The sequence below is a fragment of the Heterodontus francisci genome, chromosome 7 (genome assembly GCF_036365525.1).
Source record: "Heterodontus francisci isolate sHetFra1 chromosome 7, sHetFra1.hap1, whole genome shotgun sequence".
Classification (NCBI taxonomy): Eukaryota; Metazoa; Chordata; class Chondrichthyes; order Heterodontiformes; family Heterodontidae; genus Heterodontus; species Heterodontus francisci.
In genome coordinates, this window is record NC_090377.1 from 82,950,381 (window position 1) to 82,976,914 (window position 26,534).

The window sequence follows — 26,534 nt, forward strand, 5'->3', positions numbered from 1 at the left end:
AGTACTATTGCCGGAATATTGTCAGGGCCCATAGCCTTTGCAGTATCCAGTGCCTTCAGTCGTTTCTTGATATCACACGGAGTGAATCGAATTGGCTGAAGTCTGGCATCTGTGATGCTGGGGACTTCAGGAGGAGGCCGAGATGGATCATCAACTCAGCACTTCTGGCTGAAGATTGTTGCAAATGCTTAAGCCTTATCTTTCGCACTGATGTGCTGGGCTTCCCCATCATTGAGGATGGGGATATTTGTGGAGCCACCTCCTCCAGTTAGTTGTTTAATTGTCCACCACCATTCACGGCTGGATGTGGCAGGACTGCAGAGCTTAGATCTGATCCATTGGTTATGGGATCACTTCGCTCTGTCTATCGCATGCTACTTATGCAGTTTGGCATGCAGATAGTCCTGTGTTGTAGCTTCACCAGGGTGACAACTCATTTTGAGGTATGCCTGGTGCTGATCCTGGCATGCCCTCCTGCATTCTTCGTTGAACCAGGGTTGGTCTCCTGGCTTGATGGTAATGGTAGAGTGGGGGATATGCCGGGCCATGAGGTTACAGATTGTGGTTGGGTACAATTCTGCTGCTGCTGATGGCCCGCAGTGCCTCATGGATGCACAGTTTTGCATTGCTAGATCTGTTCGAAATCTATCCTATTTATCACAGTGGTAGTGCCACACAACACGATGGAGGGTATCCTTAATGTGAAGGCGGGACTTCGTCTCCACAAGGACTGTGCAGTGGTCACTCCTACCAATACTGTCATGGACAGATGCATCTGAGAGTATGGCAGACCAGGCTATAGCTTTAATGACAGCTGTGAAACCAGACATTAAAACTGAAAGGAGTGTAGAGGTTAAGAACCTGAGAGTTATAATGAATTTCTGTCAAAGGGGAGAGTAACTCCATATCCTGTAAGTGAGGCAGGAAAACCTATCATTATTCTCAGGGACAAAGGAGCAACCCAAAAACTCTTGCTGGGAAAAGATATAAGATTTCCACCAGAGAGATAAAATTTAAGTTAATGGAATTGGTGGGGAGTATATACCCGTCCCTTTGTATAAAGTACGCCTGGAATGTGACTTAATATCTGGGATAGTAATTATAGGTGTTATCCACAGTTTGCCAGTAAAGGGAATTGATCAACTCCTAGGAAATGATTTGGCTGGATCAAAAGTATCAGTTTCTCCGATAATTACAGAGGAACCAAGTGGAGTTAAGGAAACGGAGCAATTAAAGGAACAAGCTGTAGGAATATTTCCTGCATGTGGCTAAACAGGATCCATTGTCGGAGGTGAAAGGGGCACCACAAATAAATAGCCAATACTTGATACCTTATTTGGGGATTTAGGTAATTCAAATGAGATGTTTAACAGATCGTCTATCTTTGCAGCACAGCAAGCTGATCCAGAGATATACCGAATAGCACAGATGGCTCTGTCAGAAGCTGAGGCGAGAGGAATTCCAGAAGGCTATTATATGGTAAACGGGGTTTTGAAGAGGAAATGGTGACCACCTCATAGACCTGGGCAGTTGTTGAACAGATCGTGGGGTACCACCTAAATATCGCCAAGAATTATTAAGGTTAGCACACGACATTCCTTTTGCAGGACATAGGGGAATTTGGAAGACCAAATCACACATAAGCCTACATTATTACTGGCCAGGTCTTACAAAGGATGTAAGACAATTTTGTAAGACATGCCAAACCTATTAAATGGTGGGAAAATCACAACCTACCATTAAACCAGGGGATGAAGTATTAGTGTTGTTACCATTACAGGGAGAACCATTAAAAGCACGTTTCAGTGACACGTATAGAGTGATCAAAAGACTGGGTAAGATACATTACTTGATTGATACTCCTGATCGCCGGAAGAAAAATCGGCTGTGTCACATTAATATGCTCAAACAATATTACCGCAGGGAGCAGGATAAGCCAATACAGGTATGTCAGGTAATCGGGACTGTTAAGAAGAAAATGAATAGTGAGGATAAGGCAGAAATAGGCCTAGGAAATTCTCAGATTGAATCTCCAACTATCAGATTAGCGAATACAGATTGGCTAGGAAAATTGCTTTTGCACTTAGAGACAAAACAGCATGAAGACCTAACCAGGGTTTACACAATGCTTCAAAAAGTTTGTAGGGATAAGCCAGGATGTACAACCTTAGCCACACATGATGTGGGCATAGGGGGAACTATTCCTTTAAAACAACATCCTTGTCGCTTAGGTCCAGACAGACAGGCCCAAGTGGAAACAAAGGTCCAATGCATGCTGAAGGGCAGCTTAGTTGAACCTAGTCAGGACAGCTGGAATTCGCAGTTGGTCTTGATGGCTAAACCTGGTGGGACAGCTCAAACCTGCATAGACTCTAGAAAAGTAACTGCGGTAAGGAAGGGAGACTCCTACCAAAATTCTTATTTAAAGGACTGTTTGGACAGAGTGAGTAACACCTGTCTTAAAGAGACAGATGTGTTGGAGGATACCATCAAATTCCTTTGACACCCCAGGGTAAGAAAGTCAGCTTCTGTTATACCGGACAGTGTTTTCCAGTGTCAAGTGAGGCGACATAGGTTAAGGGTACCAGAGAAACTTCTCCGAGAATAGTGAACCCAGTAGTGGTCAGTGCTCCTAGCAGTGCAGTTCACCTGGCTGAGGGGATAGACAATAGGGACACTTGGAAGGAAAACACAAAACAACTGGAAGACTATGCTTGGAAATTTGGAATGGGTTAATTGGGACAACCTTTTGAAAATTTAAAGCCAAATATTTTTTGGTGGAACCTGTTGCTGTAATCTTACCAATTTAGAAAATTGTATATCTGTAAATGCGGGAAAAAAATGTGTTAGTGTTTTTTCAATGACTATTTTTTGCACTGTAATGAAACGCATTTCAGGAATGACATTTCATTCCCCCAAGGGCGAAGGTGTTATGATCCTACTGTTTTTTTTCTGGGAAATCTGCAGTGTGTCTTTAAGTCAGCAAAGGATCAGTACTGCTTTAAGAACAAGCAAGCCTCAGGAGTTAGAGAAGGTCCATTCTGATTGCCGTTCGATGCAACCCTACAGAGTGGGAACCAACCAGCTTAAGATGTGCATCCTGGTTGCCTTGGATACAGCCACTCAGAGACTAAGGTTAAATATACAATGTTGCAATTAATTTTTGAAACTAGCTGAAAAACTGTCTTTTGACAGACTCAGACACAAACAGAGACTGTCTGCCAGCATATACTGAAGGAAATAGGAGAGCTCTTCCTCTGTCTGTTTAAACCCTATTTGTTATTCTCTCAGAATTCTGAAGAGTCAAGCCAGATTAATTTCTGAAAAGAAAATAACCAATTACTTTAACTGCTGAATTCATCGCTGGAAAAGAAGAGCAACACATCAACTGCTGAACTAGAATACTCACTGTCCTACTGTTGAAGAACCTTTTTTTCCCATTGGACAGCTGTGAGGACTTCAAGCAACCTTGGAATTTTCCACATTGGAAGATTCCACTTCGGCAGGGACGTGAATCGGCAAGGACCTGGTTACTTTAAAAAAAAATGTTGTTCTGTCTTAGTAGTGTTTAAGAGTTTAGTTTTCTCTAATATACAGTTAATTTGTTGATCAAAAGGTACCTGGCTTGATTCGCCTCATTCGCGGGGTTAGTAGATGGTTCAATTCAGCTGTGGTTTTTCATTAATTTGGAAAGTTTAAAGTGATATATTAGGCGATCTGTGGAGAGACAGGACTGAATTGTCAGTGCGTTTCTCCCACCGCACTCAGAATCATATATTTTGATTGGGGGCTTTGTCTTAACAATGGGGGGAAAGTTTTTTATGCAGCAAGTGGTTATGATTTGGAATGCACTACCTGAGAGTCTGGTCGTGGCTGATATAATCATAGCTTTCAAAAGAGAATTTGTTGATTATCTGAAGAGAAAAAATCTGCAGGGCTATGGGGAAAAGGCGGGGCAGTGGGACTAGCTGAGTAGCTCTTACACAGAGTTGGCACAGACACGATGGGATGAATGGCCTCCTTCTGTGCTCTTGCCATTCTATGATTTTATAGTTCTATGATTTCTTTTGGCTGTTGCTCTGATTCTACAATTGCTTGGTGCTTTCTAGCCTTCTTTAAAATTGATAAAGTCTGTTGTCTGATTGCCTTTAAGAGGGATGTCCCTTTATGATCTTAGTATGTTAATGAGCTAAGTACCAGGATGCAGTCATGTGACTCAGAGCCAGAGTCACTCTGCTACTGTAATATCTAGAGGCAAGTTCTGTAAATAATTAGCTCTGTACTGTATATAACTGTTTAGCTGTAAATAGACCTGCTTGAGATCTTTAACCAACTGGACTCCATCCATCTCATTTATGTTGCATCAGACAACATAAAAAGAACACATTACATGGTGGCAGCTGTGGTGAGCAGTCAAAGTCTAATATTGAAGACCACAGGGAAATCAGCTTTAAAAACTACCCTTTTTACAGCTATAAAAGAGCAAGTTAAAAAGAAATACAGGCCCAAACAGTAAAATAAAAAGAACTTACCTCCATCTGTAGAAGACAGAGCTCTGAATGACAGGCTGCAAATCAATCACTGTGATTGGGTGAGTCATTGTGCCATCGGTAGAAGAATCCCAGTTAAAAAAAGCTCTGAAGTGTTCAGAAAACTGATGTTTTTTTAAAAAAAGAGTTGGGGAAGACTCGACTCCTTTCACAGGCTGATTAAAGTCAGCGCTATTACAGGTGTCCAACAGCAAAAAGCGTGGGAATCCTCTATTCACACAGCTTGCAGCTAAACTTTAAAAAAATCATCGAACCACTCCAGCGTGAAGAGCTTTCATTCACCCAGCCAAAGTTTTAAAAAACTCATAAAACCACGAGGTGCTGAAGGACTTCTGTTGACTTTGTGTTTTTTTGTCCAATCCAGTTGCACCATACATAGGTGCATTTGTTGGCATTTCCCATGGAGAACAGCATGACTGGGAGAATGAACATAGGACACTCAGAGTAGCACAAGCTGCTGGAAGAGGGAGGAGAAGGAGGGGGAAAGAGACTTTCAGCCGGAGGTCATATCTACACAGGGTATTCAGGGAGCAATTTTCCTACCTAAACCTCAGTGAGGAACAATGTCTGAGACATCTGTGCTTCAATAAGGATGGCCTCACTGAAATTTGCCAGCTACTGCAGCCACAACTGCATGCGCAAAGGAAAGCATCACATCTCCAGTGCTGTGAAGGTGACTGTAGCGATGAACTTTTCTGCACCTGGCTGCTTGGAGGGTGAAGCTGGAGCTATTTGCAACATCACGCAGTTTGCTGTCCACTGTTGCATAAGGGAGGTAACCAAGGCTCTGTATTCAAAGAGAGGGAATTACATTTCATTCTCTCTTGCCGTCAGCTATACGGCAATCAGCTGTGGAGCAGCAGGAGTAGATGGACGAAGAGGAAGAGGAAGGTAGAATGCACCCAGATATCCCCTTTCTGGTTGGGCTGTCCATAAAGAACCCATCAGAGTGTAAAACAGTAACCATAAATTCAATTTCCAATTCACCAACTGTCCCACACCTTACCTTCCCTCTGATACTGACCATCACAGCACCCACTTGACCACAATACAAAAATGGAAGACAACACAAAATAAACATCCCAAACCAAATTTATAAATGAAATCATGACATATTGCATACAAAAGTCTACTAATCACCCTTGTGCATTCCCTTTAATGCCTGTCTTGTGGATGCCTTTGCCTGTCCTAGTGCGCCTATGTGGTGCTACCCCAGAGGCCGCAGCATGGCTGTTGGAAGGCTGCTGACTTGTAGTGGAAGAGACTGCAGATGGCCTTGCAGCACAATATCATGCAGCTCTGAGCCTAGAAGGCCCAGCTGAGTACTGCATCATCTTGTCATGAGCGACAGAAATTTGGGCTGACAGGCAACGGCAAAGGTACTGTCAGAGTGGCAGGGGTGGGAGGACGAATGCTGCCTTTCTGACAGAAGACAGCAGGTTTATGCTCCATGGAGCCACTACCACTCCCCAGGGGTGGTGCCTAGCAATTCTATTTATCTGTTGGAAGACAGATTGCTGAACTGCTATGACACCCTGCAAGCATCTTTGAACGCTTTAATCCACAGCTATGATGGCAGCAATCTGAGCTTGCATGACAGCAAGCTGGACCTTACATGACAGCCATCTGAGCATCCACTCCAGCACCAAGACGGTGAGTGGCTGCTACTTGTGCTGCAATGGAAGATGCAACATTGACCATCAGACACTGCAGCATGTTTGGGCCCATAAGTGTGCGAATGGAACAAAAACAAGAAATGCTGGAACCACTCAGCAGGTCTGGCAGCATCTGTGGAAAGAGAAGCAGAGTTAACGTTTTGGGTCAGCGACCCTTCTTCGGAACTGACAAATATTAGAAAAGTCACAGATTATAAACAAGTGAGGTGGGGGTTGGGCAAGAGATAACAAGGGAGAAGGTGCAGATTGGACCAGGCCACATAGCTGACCAAAAGGTCACGGAGCAAAGGCAAACAATATGTTAATGGTGTGTTGAAAGACAAAGCATTAGTACAGATTAGGTGTGAATATACTGAATATTGAACAGCAGCAAGTGCAAACCTGAAGAAAAACAACCTGAAAAAAACAGTGGGTAAGCAAACTGAACAAACTAAGATGAAATGAAATAAATGCAAAAAAAGATTGTAAAAAATGTAAAAAGGAATGTAAAAAAAAAAGGAAGAAAAAATAACTAAAAATGACTAAAAATGAAAGTAAAGTGGGGGGCTGTCATGCTCTGAAATTATTGAACTCAATGTTCAGTCCGGCAGGCTGTAGTGTGCCTAATCGGTAGATGAGATGCTGTTCCTCGAGCTTGCGTTGATGTTCACTGGAACACTGCAGCAATCCCAGGACAGAGGTGTGAGCATGAGAGCAGGGGGGAGTGTTGAAATGGCAAGCAACCGGAAGCTCAGGGTCCTGCTTGCGGACTGAGCGGAGATGTTCCGCAAAGCGGTCACCCAGTCTGCGCTTGGTCTCCCCAATGTAGAGGAGACCACACTGTGAGCAGCGAATACAGTATACTACATTGAAAGAAGTACACAGAAAAACTTGTTCTGTGAATCAAAGGCATTATCTATAACCATGGTGTAGCTATACCACTCAAACAGGTTTATTTAGAGCACGATTATGTTTTTTGTTAAAATAATCATTTGAAATCATAAGGTGAAGCATAATGATTAGCAGTTTATCCCCATAATAAAAACACAGCTCCTACTTTTCTTGACTTTTTTTTTAAGCTTCTTTCATATTAATGCAATCCAACTGGAAAAGGTTGGAGACCGCAAATGGGATGATAAAGAGCCGCATGTGGCACTGGAGTGGCAGGTTGCAGACCCCTACACTAAGATATGTGAATGCTTGGCTAATATTAATGTTAGATACTTGCTTGTAAGCATCCCAATCACAGTCATGCTTTCAGTGGCATTGAATGAAGGCATGCAGCATGATCAATAAGGAACATACTCTGATTGTGTACACCCAAGCTGCCACCAACTATATCTGTAGGCCTTGGCACACCTACCGGGCAATGACAGTGGGGAACTGTCTTCACAGGGTCTAAGTCAGCAGACAGGCAAATACAGAGCTCTCCTAACTGCTGCAAGGTCATCTGCAGATAGCAGGCAGCATAAGCCTGGTACATCGAGTGACAGATATGGTTAGCTGTGGCCTGAAATTTGGCTCCACTTCCTTGATGGCATGCTGCAATATTGGCTTTTGTGAATGGTGCAGGAAAGTGTAACAGAAAGCTATAATTTTTGCACATCCACTTCAGCAGCAATCAAGTAGGCAGCAGGGGGCTAAGGACTGCTCCAGCATTTGTCTGCAGATTCACGTTATCACCTTGTATCTCCTCACTCTTCATTTTTCCCTGTCACGTTCAGTCACCTCCTCCCTTAGCTATTGCAAATAGTGATAAATGATTCATATGTCTTCTGAGCCTTTCCAAATGCATTCAGAAATTTTGTTAGCTGTGCTTTGACCCTCCATTCACAACATTTCTGCAGCTGATGATTTGCTCAATCACAGCCTCACCCTTGTCCCCATTAAACTGTTACTCTCTATCAACCTGACTGATTCTCCTGGTAAGGACCTCAACTCCGCTCCCTTAAGTCCAAGGGCAGAATACTTGAAAGAACATGGCGGACAACTGGTTTAGCCATTCACTGCCACATCTGGTTGGATCACGTAAAGCAATTTCAGGTCCTGCTTTCATCTGCAAAAACTTCATCATTATCCCAGGATCACCTGGATTGCAAAGATCACCCCCAGCTTCTTTTCACTACTGCAAACTGTCTTCTTAATCCCCTCTCCCCTGTCTCCTTCACCCTTACCTCCAACAAATGCGACGAGCTCATGGACTTCTTTGTCACTAGGTTGAAACCAGTGCCTTTAAATGAGCTGCCTCTGCTGGGTCCCTCATTTTCCTTAGTTCACCGGGCCAAACTTGCTTTAAGATTCCCCATTGCTCTAGTTCTGAACTTGCATCTTTTTTTCATTCCCGCTCTCTCAACCCTCTGACCACCAGACTGCTGATCACCCAACTTCCCTTCCTGGCATCCACACTTCTCCTCAAAAAACCAACACTTGATCCCTCCGTCCTTGCAAACTACTGTCCCATCTCCAATCTCTCATTCCTCTCCAGATGTGTTGTGTCCCAAATCAGTGACCATCTTTTCAACAACTCCATGTTTGAATCCCTCAAATCAGCTTTCCGCCCCTGCCACAGCTGTTAGCAAATTCACAACTGACATCCTATGTTACTGTGGTAAATTAGCCCTCCTCAACTTTCTTGACCTGTCTGCAGCCTTTGACAACTTTTAGCACACCATCCTTCTTCAATGCCTTTCCTCCATTATCCAGCTTGGTGAATCAATCAACTGATTTCATTTTTATCTATCCAGTCAAAGATGGAGACTCACTTGCAATAGGTTCTCTTCCTACACTTAATCCCCTGGGCGGCACAGTGGCGCAGTGGTTAGCACCGCAGCCTCACAGTTCCAGCGACTCGGGTTCAATTCTGGGTACTGCCTGTGCGGAGTTTGCAAGTTCTCCCTGTGACTGCGTGGATTTTCGCCGGGTGCTCCGGTTTCCTCCCACAGCCAAAGACTTGCAAGTTGAGAGGTAAATTGGCCAATATCCAGTATATGAGCAGAAATTTCTTCCAAATAAAAATTGGGAAATCCGAAACCATTGTCTTTGGTCCCTGCCACAAATTCTGTTTCCTAGCCACTGACTCCATCCCTCTCCCTGTAAATTGTCTCGTACTGAACCAGACCATTTGCAACCTTGGTGTTGTATTTGACCCTTAGATAAGCTTTCGACCACATATCCGCTCCAACACCAAGACCACCTATTTCCATCCCTGTACCATTGCCCAATTCCACCCTTGCCTCAGCTCATCTGCTGCAGAAACTCTCAATTATGCCTTTGTTACTTCTAGACTCAACTATTTCAATGCTCTCCTAGCCAGCCTTCCACCTTGCACCTGCTATAAACGTGAACTCCTCCAAAACTCTGCTGCCCGTATTCTAATTCAGACCAAATCCCATTCACCTATTGTCCCTGTGCTCACTGACCTAGATTTGCTCCCAATCCGTGAACAGCTAGATTTTAAAAGTCTCATCCATGTTTTAAATCTCTCCATGACCTCATTCCATCCTATACCTGTAACTTGCTCCAGCCCTACAACCCTCCGAGATCTCTGCTCTCCTCCAATTCTCCACCATTGGTGGCCATGCCTTTAGCTGCCTAGGCCTTAAGCTCTGGAATTCCCTCCCTAAACCTCTCCATCTCTCCATATCTTTCTCCTCCTTTAAGATACTCCTTAATTCCTAACTCTTTGACCAAGTATTTTGTCATCTGCCCTAATATCTCCTTATGTGGCTTAGTGTCAAATTGTGTTTGATAACGCTCCTGTGTAGCAGCCTGGGGCAATTTGCTATCTTAAAGGCACTATATAAATTCATGTTGTTGTTATTGTTGTTGTTCAGACACTTCCATTCAGTATAACACTGTTTAAATTTCACTTGTACACAGTTCCTGTTTCCATCTCTGCTGTGCTCTCTGTATTCATCCAAATCTGCACCTGAAGCGATGTAAATGTATAATCTCGAAAAATTGATTACAAACTGCACACCTCCATTTGAGGCTGTCTAAAACAACAATTAACTATTTAGCTCTAAACTATTGCCATATTAGAAGATCCTGGCTGCAAAGTCCGACTCTGTAGCGCTGGTAGTTTCAGGACTACAGCTGCTGGCTCAGGGAAGAATGAGGAGGAAGGCTCTCACTGGAGGACTTAACCAACTATATGCACCTCATATGCACCTCAAGTATCGTAATCTGTAGGGCTACAGACCAAATGTTGGAAGGTGGGATTAGAATAGGTGGAACGTTTTTCGGCTGGCACAGACATGATGGGCCAAGTGGCCTCTTTCTGTGCCTTAAACTTTCTGTGATTCTATGATTCTAGGGTCTTCAGAGAGCACTCCTCCCACCTGCACTTATGCCAGGAGCAGTGTGTTTTGCAGCTAGACTTCACCAAGGAGAGGTGACAGAAATGTGCTACCTCTTGGAATCATACCTGTAGCCACAGAGGAGGGTGAGGACAGCGCTCCTAGTGGCTGTCAAGGCAGCATAGCAAACGTCACACAGTTCGCCATCTATTGCTGCATCAGGGAGATCACAGAGGCTTTGCATGTCAGGAGAGGAGATTTCATTGACTTCTCTCTAAACAGAGAGAAGCAGGAGGAGAAGGCATGTAGCTTTGTGGGGGCAGCATCTCAATAGTGAGATGTACCAAAACCCACAAAGGGTAGCACTCACTCAACATGCAGTTGGTGTGCGACCATGACCAGAACATCATGCTGGTGAATGCCCGCTATCCTGGCGGCAGACATGATTCATTCATCCAGCACCACTCCACTGCTCCAGCAACCTTTCAGCCACCACGTTGAACCAGTGGGTAGCTGCTTGGCAACAAGGGCTCTCTGCTCTACTGTGATGAAACATAGGTATAATAGGCTTAATTAGGTAGAATATAGATATAATTAATACATTATACCTTTTAGAATTAAAGATTAAATAAATGGTCAGTTTTCAAGATTCACTGAACTTCCCTTTTAAGAGCAGAGTTAAAAATCTATAAACATCCCTGTCACAATAGAATGTGAACCAGAAACATCTTTTAAGTTAAATACATTTCAAGGTCTTCCAAGGTCTCTGCTACAATGGAATTAGAACATGACACACATTGAAACACCCCATGTGAAGTCAGTACTGATGGCTATAAACTTAATTAGTTGATAGTGTTAGTGATACAGACAGACTGACTCAACAGGATGGTACAAGGTGCCATAAAAAGACAATTACAGATGATAAATTACAAAATGAAATGGTACTTACAAAAACAGTTACCACTAAACCCATCTACAAACATTTTGACCAGATAAAAGCTCACAACTTCAAGAGAAGGGGATTTCCAGCAAATACATTAAGTGGGAATGGTAACTAATGATATTACCAAAAATGGATCTCAAAAGCAGGAAAAACACACACAGAAAGGTAACATCTACATTCTAACAGATGAGATGATAGATTAGAAACAATATAAACATGAGAGTTTTGAAACAAAAAAACAGAAGTATTGAATTCTTCATCAATGCTTCTTAACCTATGGTACTCGTGGAATTTAAGGTAAGGGTTTACTTTAAATTTTGATGGATATTCTAAGATATTTTGCTGTAACATTGTCACGGTTGAACTTTTGGATTCTATTTTAGAAATAAGATTATGTTTTACATCTCTTAATAATCTTTGATATTATAGTATACTTAGCCACTTAAAGTGTATTGCATGTTCAACTCTTTAATAAACATATTAAAGTTAATAAATCGCCTCATGTAGCATTCTGTATACAACTACAAGAACCTTCTCTCTGTGTCTACTTAAGTGGGGAGATACTTATTGAAGAGTTTCCCAGACCCTTATAATATCTGGCATATTTATGACTTAGCTACAATTATTTTTAAAATAGGCTATCTGAAAGATAGTAATATTTTCTGTTGGTTTTCTTTCTTTGAGGGAAGACTAGTTCAGTTCTTCAGACCCAAATAAGTGTCTGTAGGCATCTGTCTGGTCTGAACTTAGTTAAAGGAGACTTATAGGAATGTACGCTTGATTTGGTTTAGTCCCTATAAGGGGTTAAAGTCATAAATCACTTCACTATACCAGGCTGATGGCTCCAATCCGTAACCCCACCACATGTGGCTAGAACTCATACAATGAGAGCCAGGCTGCAATGAGGAACATCATCAAGTAGACCATCAGCATGCTGAAGCAATGGTTCTGTTGCCTGGACTGCTTGGGAGAAGCTCCCAATATTTACCGGAGCTGGCGCTCCCATTGATGGTAGTCTGCTGCATCCTTCACAACCTGGCTACCATGAGGGCACAGTCCTTGCCATCATGGGTTTGGCGAGCAGCTCAGGAGGGGGAGGAAGGAAGGAGGTAGCTGACACAGCCACGTTCTGGACAGGCTGTATGTGAGCACCTCATGCGATTCTGGTTCCGTGCACAGAACTCCAGATCCCCATTTTTCAACAATTGCCTACCTTTTCATCCCTCTGTTACAGACCATCACAGCATCCTCTTGGCTACAATCCTGAAATAAAAACCACCACAAAACAACCATTCCGTACCAACATTATCCAATACCATGTCCAATATGCCATACAATACTCAAGTAATCACCCTTGTGCATTCACTTAATGTTTGCCTTGCGGGTGCCTTTGCCTGTCCTATTTTTCCTACGCGGTGCTATTCCAGTGGTTGTGGCATGGCTGGTAGAAGGCTGATGACTTTCAATGCGGGACACTGCAGATTATCTTGCAGGATGATCTCAAGCACTCCTGGGCCTCAAAGGCCAGGCTTCAGACTGTACCACCTCGGCAAAGATGGCGGCAGTATGGACTGGATGGCTGAGAAGAAACAGCAAAGGCACTGGCAGAGTGGCAGTGGTGGAGAGCACGAATGCTGTCATCCTCAGAGAGGAGAGCAGATTCACCTCCAGGAGACACTGGCACTCACCCAGGATGACGCATCAGTACAGATACAATGAAAGGAGAAACTAGGTGCGCTGAATGGATTCTTTGATCTGTACTTACTTTTGTGATCTTTTTGGTAGCAATTATACAGGGATATGTGGTTGCTCTGGCCAGACCCTTTGCAGTACATAATCAGGCTTTGTGTCACATAACCAAAACCACTGTTAGCATTTCTGTTATAATGTAGGATTATATTAGAGAAATGAAGAAATACACAGTTTACTGCAAAAAGAAAATACAGCAGCGTATGTTGTGTGTAATATTACTGCCAGAATTGGATTATCATTCCCTTAGTTTCTTCATAATCTTCAGTTCCAGTTCTATTGTCCAGAGTTTTGCAAAACTCCATCCCAAACAACCTGTGTGCAAGAGAATTTCAAAGGTAGCATCAGCATTGGGATTATAACGTTCAGTCTTGTTTATTACTCAGGTTGATGACTTCCTTTGCTGATGTCATTGAGACTCACATGGCAAACTATTCACTGGGTATTTATTTATTAATACTCAGTGGATCTTAGAAAAAAATGGAAAATGTTTAATACTCAGCACAGCCTGGCAAAAAAGCAGGGAAGTAAAGCCTCAAAAAAATATTTCCTACCATGCAAAGATTCTGTGGAAAATGTACATCAAGGCTGATACTTAACTGAGAACTACTTTCACCTTTAATCACACAATATCAGTATTGTCAGACTATGGACGTAAAATTCCTAGATGTTACTTTGCCAGAAGTTAGTGGAAACCCTGTTTACACCCATAGATAAGGATTCCATCACATTTCCAGCAAAGTAAAGTTTTCATTCCCTTTGATTTGTTATTATTTTCCCTTCACCAGGAAAATTCAAATGCTCCCATTTTGCCCAAAAGGGTGTCACGTTTACAAACTCCTGTTAATATGTATGTACTAGAAGATATTGCCATGAAATGCTAATTATATATGGCACTGTTCCAAATATTTTAAAATTTAATCTTCCCATGGGAAAGCAAAAATATCAATGTTATGTTCCACTGAAAAATAAACTTTCCCATCTGCTTCTTACTACACTACATGAATTTTAATGAAAAATCCCCTAAGACCTTATGGAAAATAATGACAGTACTCCCTCTATTCCAGCTTCTATGCAAATCTTCTATGGAGTATTTTCTTGTACAGAATAATACATTTCTTATTTTTACAATCATAATATATACTATTAATGTATGGTAAGTCTCCATAATGCCATTTATTTAAAAAGAGAAACAGTTTAAAAAGAGAATGACTTGCATCCATCACTGCTAGCAGTATAGCACAGCTGAATTTGTGTATAAATAATTTACCTCTATGGTTGATCTCAAGCTTTGTATGCAGAGCTGATATATTACAGATGTGCCCAAAGACAAAGCAGAATATTAGCAAATTCAAAAAGTAGATTTATCTGGAAAGGTAGTTACTTTCAATATGTGCTGGTGTTCATATTAACTTTAAAATACAAAAGCAATGTTTGACAGTCTGTAATTCATGTACTTTTAGAAAGGGCTCAGCTGTTTTTTTAACTAATGTAAAAAATCCATATTTACACCAGACATCAATAAATTGTGGTATGAAGTTATAGATCACTCCTGTGATTCTGCACTTGACAAGGTCCCAGTCTGACACTGAATCAACCACACTCTTCTCAGGCACCTCTTAGTGACTGGCTCAAGAACAGAGGCTTGAAATAGATCACTTGTCACCTTTCTCCAATGTGGAATAATATATATCATGGAATGAGGGAAAATAATTTAAATTGAAAAACATTAAAAATAGCTGAATAAAATTAACAAACTAACAAGTAATGAAGCTCCAAATGATGTAGTATCAACACTTTTTCAAATAAGCACATTAAATATATGATCTCTGGAATGTTAATGTTCATCAGTTCTGTATAATGTAGCCTATATTCATTTCTCAACACAGATGACAAGAATTAATTTTTGTAATGGTCCCGTGCACAGTAATGCTCCAGCACATTTGTCCTATACTGGTATGTTTCCACCATTAACACTTCCAGTGTATTTCACACTGAATTGTACATAACCACAATGCAGTAATGTCTAGTGACCAAACCACTAATGAAGCCAATTATTACAAGACAGTTCTGATTTAAGTCAAACTGACATTTTCACATTTATTCATGCATTAAACTTTTAAGCTATAAGTCACAGTTGAAGTAAGGTTTATTACCTCCCACTATATTATTCTGATAATCAATCATAGACCTCCCATATATTTTCTGTTGTGATTCATACAACTATCTGGGGTTATTAACATTCACTGTAATATAATCACAGAGGGTTTTAAGATTTCTAATGCATATTTGCAAATGACCCTATAATGATTACATTACATTATTGAATTAACATGAAGCAGATGTCCAAGCTTTTGTTTTAGTAGGCCACACAGGTGCATCCTATGGAGCTTTGAGGGCCATAAAGAGGCCTCGAAATGCCGTGGGCTGCAATCCCTGCACTTACATTAGGCCCAATGATACTCTCTGATGCTGGTACTGCTGGAGTATTTGGAGCTGGGGAAGGACACCTAAATGGCACAGGGTAGTCAGGTGCCCAAGCCTTGACACGCATATTTTTGGAACCCATCTTTCATCTGGTGGGGTCACAGTCAAATTAGTAAAAGAAAATGACCACGGAGTTGTTAGAGATCCAAATTGAGATCTGTGCCTATCCTCCCCGTTCCATTCAGCTGCAACGTGCTGGCCTCATCAGTCACATCCACATCAACTATTCAGGAGGCCAGTACTCGCCTTCTTACTCAGTGCATCAGCCTCCAAAGACTAACACTGGATACTTGTGAAGCAGAGGATGCGGGAACTCCAAGCTTCACTCCAGGTCCTGTCCCACCAATGCATTGATGGCCTTGTTGAGAGCAGGCTGAAGCTATGCCCTAAAACAATGTCACAGGAAACTCCCTGGCAAGGTCAGAACTTACAATATCCAGGCCACAACGTTTTCTCTGATTCTCCTGCAGTGACAGGACTATCCTGGCAGGGCCACGGAATTGCAATTCCATAAAGTTTGCATCCAGGTTGCCATTATTTTGAAGAAAGGTAAAGCTGCCTCAGAAGGTGGTGGAGGCGGGGACATTGAATATTTTTAAGGCGGAGGTAGATAGATTCTTGTTAGGCAAGGGAATCAAGGGGTATCGGGGGTAGATGGGAGTGTGGAATTCGAAACACAAACAGATCAGCCATGATCTTATTGAATGGCAGAGCAGGCCCGAGGGGCCGAATGGCCTACTTCTGCTTCTAATTCAAATGTTCGTATGTTCTTATGTAAACAGATCTTGGTGTTCTGATTCAGGATTTATGAACCAATGGGGTAATAGACTAAGAACAGTTCTTTCCAAACATCCAAGACTAAGAATTTAAAGCAAAACAAATGAGCAAATAAGAAATATAAGCAAATCACAAAAAGTTAATTATGCTCCGAAGGTTGGATTCCCAAGGATAAGGGAATGTAAGTGCCCATGAACTGCAATTTGGAAACCTCTGACTTAGAAAAGCAATTAAAACAACAATGGAAACTACATTACATCCAAATAATTTTGTGAATTACCTGGCACAAAATAATGAAACCTTTTTCATGGAAGAACCTAAAGGATTAAAGGTACATTATTTTTGCCAGAACAAGATGAATGTCAGGAATCCCAGCTGCCTTGAAACAGAGGGTCTTAAATTTTCTCATTCTTTTTGAAATAGTAACTGGTTTCCAAGATTTGAGGGAAAAAGGACTGGGTATAGAAATAATGAAAAATAAAGATTTGTTCAAACATTAAAAATTAGATTTAAAGTATTTTAAGATGGCAAAAATAACAATAAATATTAGTTAACTTCATTGCTATAAAACTATTTCATCAGTAGCATCAAGAGTAGGGTCATGCACAGGGCTATTCTCTGATTGGAAGAGTCAGAAGCTACAGTGGTACTTCAGAGTTAAAGCACTATAAAGAGCACTAACTGATGATATCCAGAGCTGTGCAGAGGATGACTGGGCTGTGCATCAGTGCAATCAACCAACTAACAAGAGAACCAACTTGCTTAATTAATTAGGCTCCACCAACTGAATAGTGTAATCTAAGTATCACTATGCAACAGGTATGTGTAGCAGGAATGTCGCCCTGTTTCCCCGTCAGCTGTTGTGAACCGATGGGCAAGCATTTCCATGGAGTTTGGAGCAGCTTCTGCTTCATTGGACATTCTGCTCAGGGTGCGCACCTCCAGGCCATTAGGTGGCGATGGTGGTGGATAGCGCCGGGCTGGCACAGTTTTCGGACCTGGAAGTGATTGGAGCAGTCTCTTCGGTAGGCACGGGGGTGGAGTCAGGAAGCCAGGGGCAGCAGGCTGAAGCTTGGGCAGGACAAGAAAGAGCCAGAGGGAGCAGCGTTATGACTGCGGGGAGCAGTGCCGACAAGGGGGAATTGGGGTGCGGTATCCAGCTATCAAGGGCCACGGAGGACCAGCTAGGGAGCACGGAAGCCCCAGAGATCAAGAAACCCTGAAATGCAGGAGACACCTCTGGGAAATTGGATATCAAGGTAATCTGTGGCTCACGGGTTCAAGTGGAACTAGCAACCGAAGGGCTACAAGCACTCCTGCTGAAGCGAGGCATTCCTGCATCCTGTTGTTTAACAAACAAGTCTTCAACACTGCTGATTCAAAAAAAAGTTAAACTCTCAATGGTTCTCCTGCTTCGGGGAGGGGGAGGGGGAGGGGGTGGGGGGTGGTGAGCAATGGTAGTCCACTGTATTGAGTTTGTTTCTTTAAGATATGTTTTTAGCCTTCACGAGTGTACTTTCATGTTTGATGCCAGTGGAATAAAGAGTCACTTGACTGGATCCTTCATGTGTTTAGAGTGCTTTTTCCGACGTTTACATATGTAAGACATTCTCTGTAATATCTCAAACATTTTCAGTACCCAGAGGTATCAGGTTCCTTCCTTCCTGTTACCTGAGGCTGTGTACTGAGGGACCTCCTGATTTGTGTGGTGATCTGTCCTTTCATGCTTACAAAGTTTTACTAAAGATATACTAGCCTTTCATGAGGTGACAGTAGAGAATCCTGGAACTGGAGTGATATTCTCTCTGTTTCCTTCTTTCCTAGGTTTATTTCAAATCAACTGTTGGATACCAATTGAGTTTGATTCAGGTCTTCTTTCAATTGCTTTGGTATATTTTTTCTTCTCAGATGGAATTTCTGCCTATCTATGAATATATAATTGATAAATATTGAGGCCTAAATTTGATGTCCAATAATGGGTGCAAAATAGTCAGCTCACTCGACCTATGTGCCAGAAAAGAGGCACCAGTGCCACCCAAAATTGTCCTCAGTTCTCATAATGAATCCAGCCAACTGCAGGTACCAAATGAGTGAGCTGATGCAGCTTGCCTGTCCAGGCCCTTTGAATTTTTAGCTGACTCAGACACCAAGCTGGCTTGCAGGTAATTTATGGGGTTAGGGACAAAAAAGGAGAGTGCGAGCATAGGCTGGCAGCAGCCATGATGTTAATGTGGAGAAGCACTACTGCTCCTCCTGGCTCCACATTCAGGTAAGTTTTTAAAAAAACGTACCTTCTGGTTTCTTCAGTGATCCCTTTTGAGTCTTGCCGGTTTGACCACTGTTGAGCCTGGAAAACCATTTAGAGGAACTTTCTTAGCAATGGGCACAGGACGCTCATTTCAGGTCGGTGCCACCTAAGAAGGCTATGTTGAATTTATGTCTCATTGAGTTTGGCCTTTATATTATCTGAGGAGAGGCATTTTTTCAAAGACTGCTACATCGGCTTTCAATTGTAGTTTAAAGTTTTCCAAACTTTCTGGAATTAATTGGACAATGAATATTTATGTATTATATGTTTTTCACAGAAAAATTTAAAAAGCACTTCAAACACTGGCCATGCACAGTACTGTTTCTCTGTACACTTAGTGTCATTTTCCAAACAAGATGCGCTGAAGCCAAGACAGTGGAATGTAGTTTTACGTGCCTAATCTCTGAATTCAAACCAGCAAGAAATTGTATCCTATTGAATGTGCCATATCATGGAAACCAACATTAGATGTGTCATTTCATCTTAGTTTGTTCAGTTTGCTTACTCACTGTTTTTTTTCAGGTTTGCACTTGCTGCTGTTCAATATTCAGTGTATTTACACCTAATCTGTACTAATGCTTTGTCTTTCAACACACCATTAACATATTGTTTGCCTTTGCTCCGTGACCTTTTGGTCAGTTATGTGGCCTGGTCCAATCTAGACCACCTTTGTTATCTCTTGCCCCACCCCCACTTCACTTGCTTATAACCTGTGACTTTTCTAATATTTGTCAGTTCCGATGAAGGGTCACTGACCCGAAACGTTAACTCTGCTTCTCTTTTCACAGATGCTGCCAGACCTGCTGAGTGGTTCCAGCATTTCTTGTTTTTATTTCAGATTTCCAGCATCTGCAGTATTTTGCTTTTATATTAGATGTGTCATGCTAGGCTCCCACCTGCGAAGAATGAGACAAATCAATTTTGTCATGAATATTGATTTTTAACTGTTGTTGGAGCGAGGAACTGACCTGTTAAATAGATCAGCCGTGGCTGGAAAAAACATTTACATACTAACATATCGAAGGTGAGGAAACACATTCCAGGGCCTTCTAAGGAGGATACAATCCACAAGGGCCAGGGCCGATTAGACTAGTTGGTCACATGACTACCTGCTGTTTCACGTTTTCTTTTGACCTGGCAGAGAGAGTTTGAACTGAGAGTGTCTGTTTGCTCCTGGACTGAGAAGATCTCTCTCCTGTCTGCTCCCATCTCTTTCTCCCAAGCCTCTGAATCCACTGAAGACACATAAACCCTAAGAGAAAAAAGTCTCCTACAGCAAACAACGTTTATGAAGAATACAAGGCCCCAATGAAAAGCAAGATCTACCTACAATCAAGGACTCTACAGTGAGCTCAAAGAACCATAACAAAACTCTTCAGATATTGCCTCAAACTTTTCCACTCCATTTTTCTTTACTTTTTTTCTGTCTCTATTTGCATGTGTGTATCGCCTATGCATGCTAGCATGGGCGCGTCATGTATCCGTAGGCGTTAACTGAATTAAAGTTTAAGTTTAATAAATTTAAACTTTTCTTTAAATCTAAGCCTGTTTGTGCTGGTTTCTTTGCCTTATAATTGGAAAGCGGTGAACAAGGATTCACCAAAGGGGAGCTAAAAACACGGTGTGTTTAAAATTAACCCCTGTTACAGTAAGACCAGGTGAAGGCTGAAAGGGAACCCTCAACACCCTTTTCACCTGGTCGTAACAGATATTTGGGTGCTACCATCCAGAATTGACCTATAAACAAACGAGAAATTTGGAAGTGGGAAGCCAAATTGTTCCCAATCAAAAAAATAAAGCAAAATTTCAATACAGATTTTCTTGTGGTTGTATATGCTTGAATACTAACATGTCTGCAACTGAAGCGAGTAGCTCCAAAAGCCAGGGTGAAGTAACTTGGGATAAGTTAAAAGCACTGTCCATGGAGGAGTTGAGGAAAATGGCTGAGCAGTGTGGGATCACTGTACATGGCAAGGCTAGGAAGTCTGAACTCCTAAGACTAGTGGCCAACCACTTTTCCCTTTAATCTGAGGAAGCAGAAGCAGTGTTAGAAGTAGACGTTGACGGGGTATGGCTAGCAAAGTTACAATTGGAACAGAGGAAACTTGAATTCGAGGAAAAAGAGAGAGAGAGAGGCAGGAGAGGGAGAAAGAGAGAGACTTCCAGAAGGAACATGAAGAAAAAGAAAGACAGGAGAGAGAAAGAACTTTCCAGAAAGAATGTGATGAAAGAGAGCTAAGGTGGCTTGAGTTAACTAGGGGGTGACAGAGTAACCCCAGTGAAAGCATAGCCAATATGGAGGAGTGTAATTCAGGGCTGGGTACAAAATTGTTAAAACTAGCTCAATTAATTTCAAAATTCAGTGAGGAAGATGTAGAAGAACTCTTTGTCTCCTTTGAGAAACTGGCAAGGCAGCTAAAATGGCCAGCTGAGACCTGGCCTCTTTTACTATAAATCAAGCTTACTGGAAAAGCCCATGAGGTTTATTCCCTGTTGCCAGAAGAGAGTTAATTAAATTATGAACTGACAAAAAGTGCTATCCTCGGGGCATATGAATTAGTACCCGAAGCCTATCACCAAAAGTTTAGAACACTCAAGAAGCTAGCTAATCAAACTTATCTGGAGTTTGAAAGAAGTAAGCAGCTGGTTTTTGATGAGTGGCTGAGGGCTCTTAAAGTACAGTTCAGCTATGAGAATCTCAGAGAAGTAATTCTGTTAGAGGAATTTAAACACTCCCTCCCACTCTCCATAAAGACCCATGTAGAGGAGCAGTGGGTTCAGAGAGCCCAGCAAGCAGCCGTTCAGGCTGATGAGTTTGCTTTAATTTAGAAGTCGGTTTCCTGGGGGCGAACCTTTCCTAGTCACCCCCACAAATCCGAAAAGGACAAAGGGTGGGAAGGTGCTCGGAGCCTAAGCAGTACTGGGAGAGAAAGAAACGCAAGAGACACCGGGGTCGTCCTCCAGCCAAAAAGGAAGGTGCTATGAGCAAGAGTGAGACCCAGAGATCAGTGTGCTTCCATTGTAATAATGCAGGACATTTAAAAGCTGACTGCTGGAAACTAAAGGGAAAACCTGGCAGGTTAATCAGGGAAGACCCACTCAGTAAAGAAGTGACTCTGATGGAAAGCACAGCAGCACAAGCTATGGCTTTAACTGCAGTAAGACTGAGAACCAGGAAGCTTACTACTACAAGTGCAGGAAAATTTAATAGGAAGCCTGAAGGTTATCAGGGTTTTGTGTCTGAAGGAATGTAACCACATACCCCTCGAGTGGGGCAAGCACGCCCATAGTAATTCTCAGTGACACAGGGGCCACTAGATCCGTTTTATTGGGAAAAGGCCTCACCTTTCCCTCAGAAAGTGCAGTGAACACCAGAATGGTGGTGAATGGTATTGGAGGGCAGTGTATGCCTATACCTGTACACCGGGTGCACCTGGAGTGTGACCTAGTTTCGGGACCGGTGACAATAGGGAGTGTCCCTAGTTTGCCTGTGGAAGGATTTGACCTGCTCCTAGGTAATGATCTGGCAGGGATGAAGGTGGTAGCCCCCTTCCAGTAGTGAAAGAAAAACCGCAGGAGGTCAGAGAGACAGGGCAGTGGCAGGAGACGGACCACTGCAGTTTCCCTGAATGTGTAGTGGATCAGGCCATGATCAAACCAGCTCCCCCAGAGGAGAATGCATTGGCACTGCAGGAGGTGACCATGAGGTCTGCCTGTCCGAGACTTTCTTTGGAAAGTTAGGAGACCCAGGGAAAGAAATGGATTTTCCCTAGCTGAGGCTCAGCGAGCCGACCCAGTATTGTGAGAGTTAACACAGGCTGCCCAGTCTGAAAGTGAAGCAGAGGGAGCCCCTGATTGCTATTATTTAAAGAATGAGATACTGATGAGGAAATGGAGTTCTCCTTACAGACCTGAAAGCAAGGAGTGGGCAGTAGTTCACCAGTTAGTGGTGCCACAGAGGTACCGAACAGAAATATTAAGAAAGGCCCACGAGACTACAGTGGCTGTACATGCTGGTGTATATGAAAGACCAAAGCCCGCTTAAGACAGCAGTTTGACCAGCCAAAACTTCACAAAGATGTGGTGGAGTACTGCAAGAGTTGCCACATGTGCCAGGTTGAGGGGAAACCCCAACCTACAGTGAAACCTGCACCCCTAAGTCCTGTACTGCTGTTAGGAGGACCCTCCAGCAGAGGGCTGGTGAACTGTAAGGACCCCCACCGAGAACAAAAGGGGACAGACAGGCACAAGGCTGGCAAAAGGTTAGACAGGGAGGGGGAAAAAGTGACCGAGGGCAGATTAAAGGAAGTCCGGGAGGAATCCCAGATGAAAACCCCTATGGTCTGATCAGCCAACCCTGAAAAATGTGAAAAGTTAGAACCAACATCCTTCTACATAATTGAAGACACTAGAATCACCCCACCAGAGTTGCTAACAGCATGTACAGGAACCTGCAAAGACAAAGAGAGACCACAAGAGGGCAGAGAAACCATGAGGGTGATGCCTCACCTAGTCGAAGTGCCACATGGGAGTGCAGTAGAGGGTGCACAAATACCTGCAGGCAAGAGCATCCCAGAGGACAAAGGAGAGATTAGCAAAGAATCCTGCCGCACAGTCAAAAAAAAGAAAACCACCCAACCCCCTAAAGTCAAAAGCCTTTGCATGACTTAGCAAAGCACTGAAGGAGAGTTCAGGATAGACCCACCCACTACTGACTCTCATGGGAAAAAAAAATACCTCAGCAGGAACAAAGACCCTAGGTAGCCATGGAAATGGGAAACAAAACTTCCCCAAAAAAGAACCACATGTTTATTGGGATTCCAAAAAAGGGGCAATTTCAATAAGTTTTAGGATTTATGAATGAATGAGAGAAATGCATTTTATTTCTGTATCTTATATTTTCTCTTTACCTTTTTAATGAAATGTGCTTTTCTCAAGTTGTATTTCATTCCGCTGGACATGGAGGTGTCATGCTAGGCCCTCAACTGCCAAGAATGAGACACATTCATTTTGTCATGAACATTGATTTTTACCTGTTGTTGGAGCGAGGAAATGACTTGTTAAGCAGATTAGCTGTAACTGGAAAAAAAACATTTACATACTAACAGACATTGAAGGTGAGGAAGTGCATTCCAGGGCCTGCTAAGGAGGATACAATCCACAAGGGCCAGGACTGGTTAGACTAGCTGGTCACATGACTACCTGGCTGTTCCAAGGTTTTGTTTTGAATTGGCCACAGAGAGTTTGAACAGAGAATGTCTGTTTGCTCCTGGACTGAGAAGATCTCTCTCCTGTCTGTTCAATCGTGAAAATATGATTTTTTTCAACAACGTAGGAATCTTTAGCTTTAGGAGATCTCCATCCTCAGCCTAAAGAGTGGCCTAGCAGACCGGGAGACCTAACTTGAGAATCTCCATGCTGTTTTCTGCTCAGACTATTCAACCATCAACTGTGGGTGCCAATGGCAGTGGAATCTCTCGCTAATTGTTTTATTATCACAGCTCTATCCATAGATGAACTGTTGTAAGTATTTCAACTGACTGTTAAGTATATTATCCTTTGGAAATAATCTTTTTTGTACAATGTTGAATTTCCCTGTGGTGTTGAATATGGAAAACAGTATTGTATAAAAATCTATTTAAATATATATTTCATGTTCTTTTAGAAAATTAGAAATTAGAAAATTAGAACATTACAGCGCAGTACAGGCCCTTCGGCCCTCGATGTTGCGCCGACCTGTGAAACCATCTGACCTACACTATTCCATTTTCATCCATATGTCTATCCAATGACCACTTAAATGCCCTTAAAGTTGGTGAGTCTACTACTGCTGCAGGCAGGGCGTTCCACGCCCCTACTACTCTCTGAGTAAAGAAACTACCTCTGACATCTGTCCTATATCTAACACCCCTCAACTTAAAGCTATGTCCCCTCGTGTTTGCCATCACCATCCGAGGAAAAAGACTCTCACTATCCACCCTATCTAACCCTCTGATTATCTTATATGTCTCTATTAAGTCACCTCTCCTCCTCCTTCTCTCCAATGAAAACAACCTCAAGTCCCTCAGCCTTTCCTCGTAAGACCTTCCCTCCATACCAGGCAACATCCTAGTAAATCTCCTCTGCACCCTTTCCATAGCTTCCACATCCTTCCTATAATGCGGTGACCAGAACTGCACGCAATACTCCAGGTGCGGTCTCACCAGAGTTTTGTACAGCTGCAGCATGACCTCGTGGCTCCGAAACTCGATCCCCCTACTAATAAAAGCTAACACACCATATGCCTTCTTAACAGCCCTATTAACCTGCGTAGCAACCTTCAGGGATTTATGCACCTGGACACCAAGATCTCTCTGTTCATCTACACTACCAAGAATCTTCCCATTAGCCCAGTACTCTGCATTCCTGTTACTCCTTCCAAAGTGAATCACCTCGCACTTTTCTGCATTAAACTCCATTTGCCATCTCTCAGCCCAGCTCTGCAGCCTATCTATGTCCCTCTGTACCCTACAACATCCTTCGGCACTATCCACAACTCCACCGACCTTCGTGTCATCCGCAAATTTACTAACCCACCCTTCTACACCCTCTTCCAGGTCATTTATAAAAATGACAAACAGCAGTGGCCCCAAAACAGATCCTTGCGGTACACCACTAGTAACTAAACTCCAGGATGAACATTTGCCATCAACCACCACCCTCTGTCTTCTTTCAGCTAGCCAATTTCTGATCCAAAGCTCTAAATCACCTTCAACCCCATACTTCCGTATTTTCTGCAATAGCCTACCGTGGGGAACCTTATCAAACGCCTTACTGAAATCCATATACACCACATCCACGGCTTTACCCTCATCCACCTGTTTGGTCACCTTCTCGAAAAACTCAATAAGGTTTGTGAGGCACGACCTACCCGTCACAAAACCGTGCTGACTATCGCTAATGAACTTATTCTTTTCAAGATGATTATAAATCCTGTCTCTTATAACCTTTTCCAACATTTTACCCACGACCGAAGTAAGGCTCACAGGTCTATAATTACCAGGGCTGTCTCTACTCCCCTTCTTGAACAAGGGGACAACATTTGCTATCCTCCAGTCTTCCGGCACTATTCCTGTCGACAATGACGACATAAAGATCAATATATTTATATTACAAATGTACAGAGGTAGCTCATATGCATTGGTGTCTTTAAGGATTTTGTTTGAATTTGGATCCTGAAAGCTGATATTTGGCATTGATGTACCGAGAAATAGTTAATGTTTTATTTGCACTTGAGAAAATAAAAAAGCCTTTCCTCTTCAGTATATTATTGAATGGTGAAACTAGACAACTGCTAGACTAGTGATAAATGGATGGACGAATAATAACAAACCCTGGTACTAATTAATGGATCTTTCTCAAATCTCAGTTATTCACTAATCAGAATGACTAATAAGAATTCACATCCCTTATGTAAACAAGATGCTCATCTAAGTTGTGAAGTCAATTTTTATGTCAGAATAGTGAGGTTAGTAAACCCCTAATTGATCTTCCTGAGCAATTGGAAATAATATAAAATTACCCACAGAAAGAAAAGATAAATGAATCTAAAGGACAAATAGTTTTGTCAAGTAGCTTTATTTTAAAAGGTGCCATTCACTTGTTCTTTGGGTGAAGGAGTAAATTTACCTCCCAATAACATTTTCTTGCCTTCTTTTGTTGGAGAGTAAGAGAAGGAAAGAGAACAGCATTGACCCAGTTTAACATTCCACAGCTGGACAAGTCATG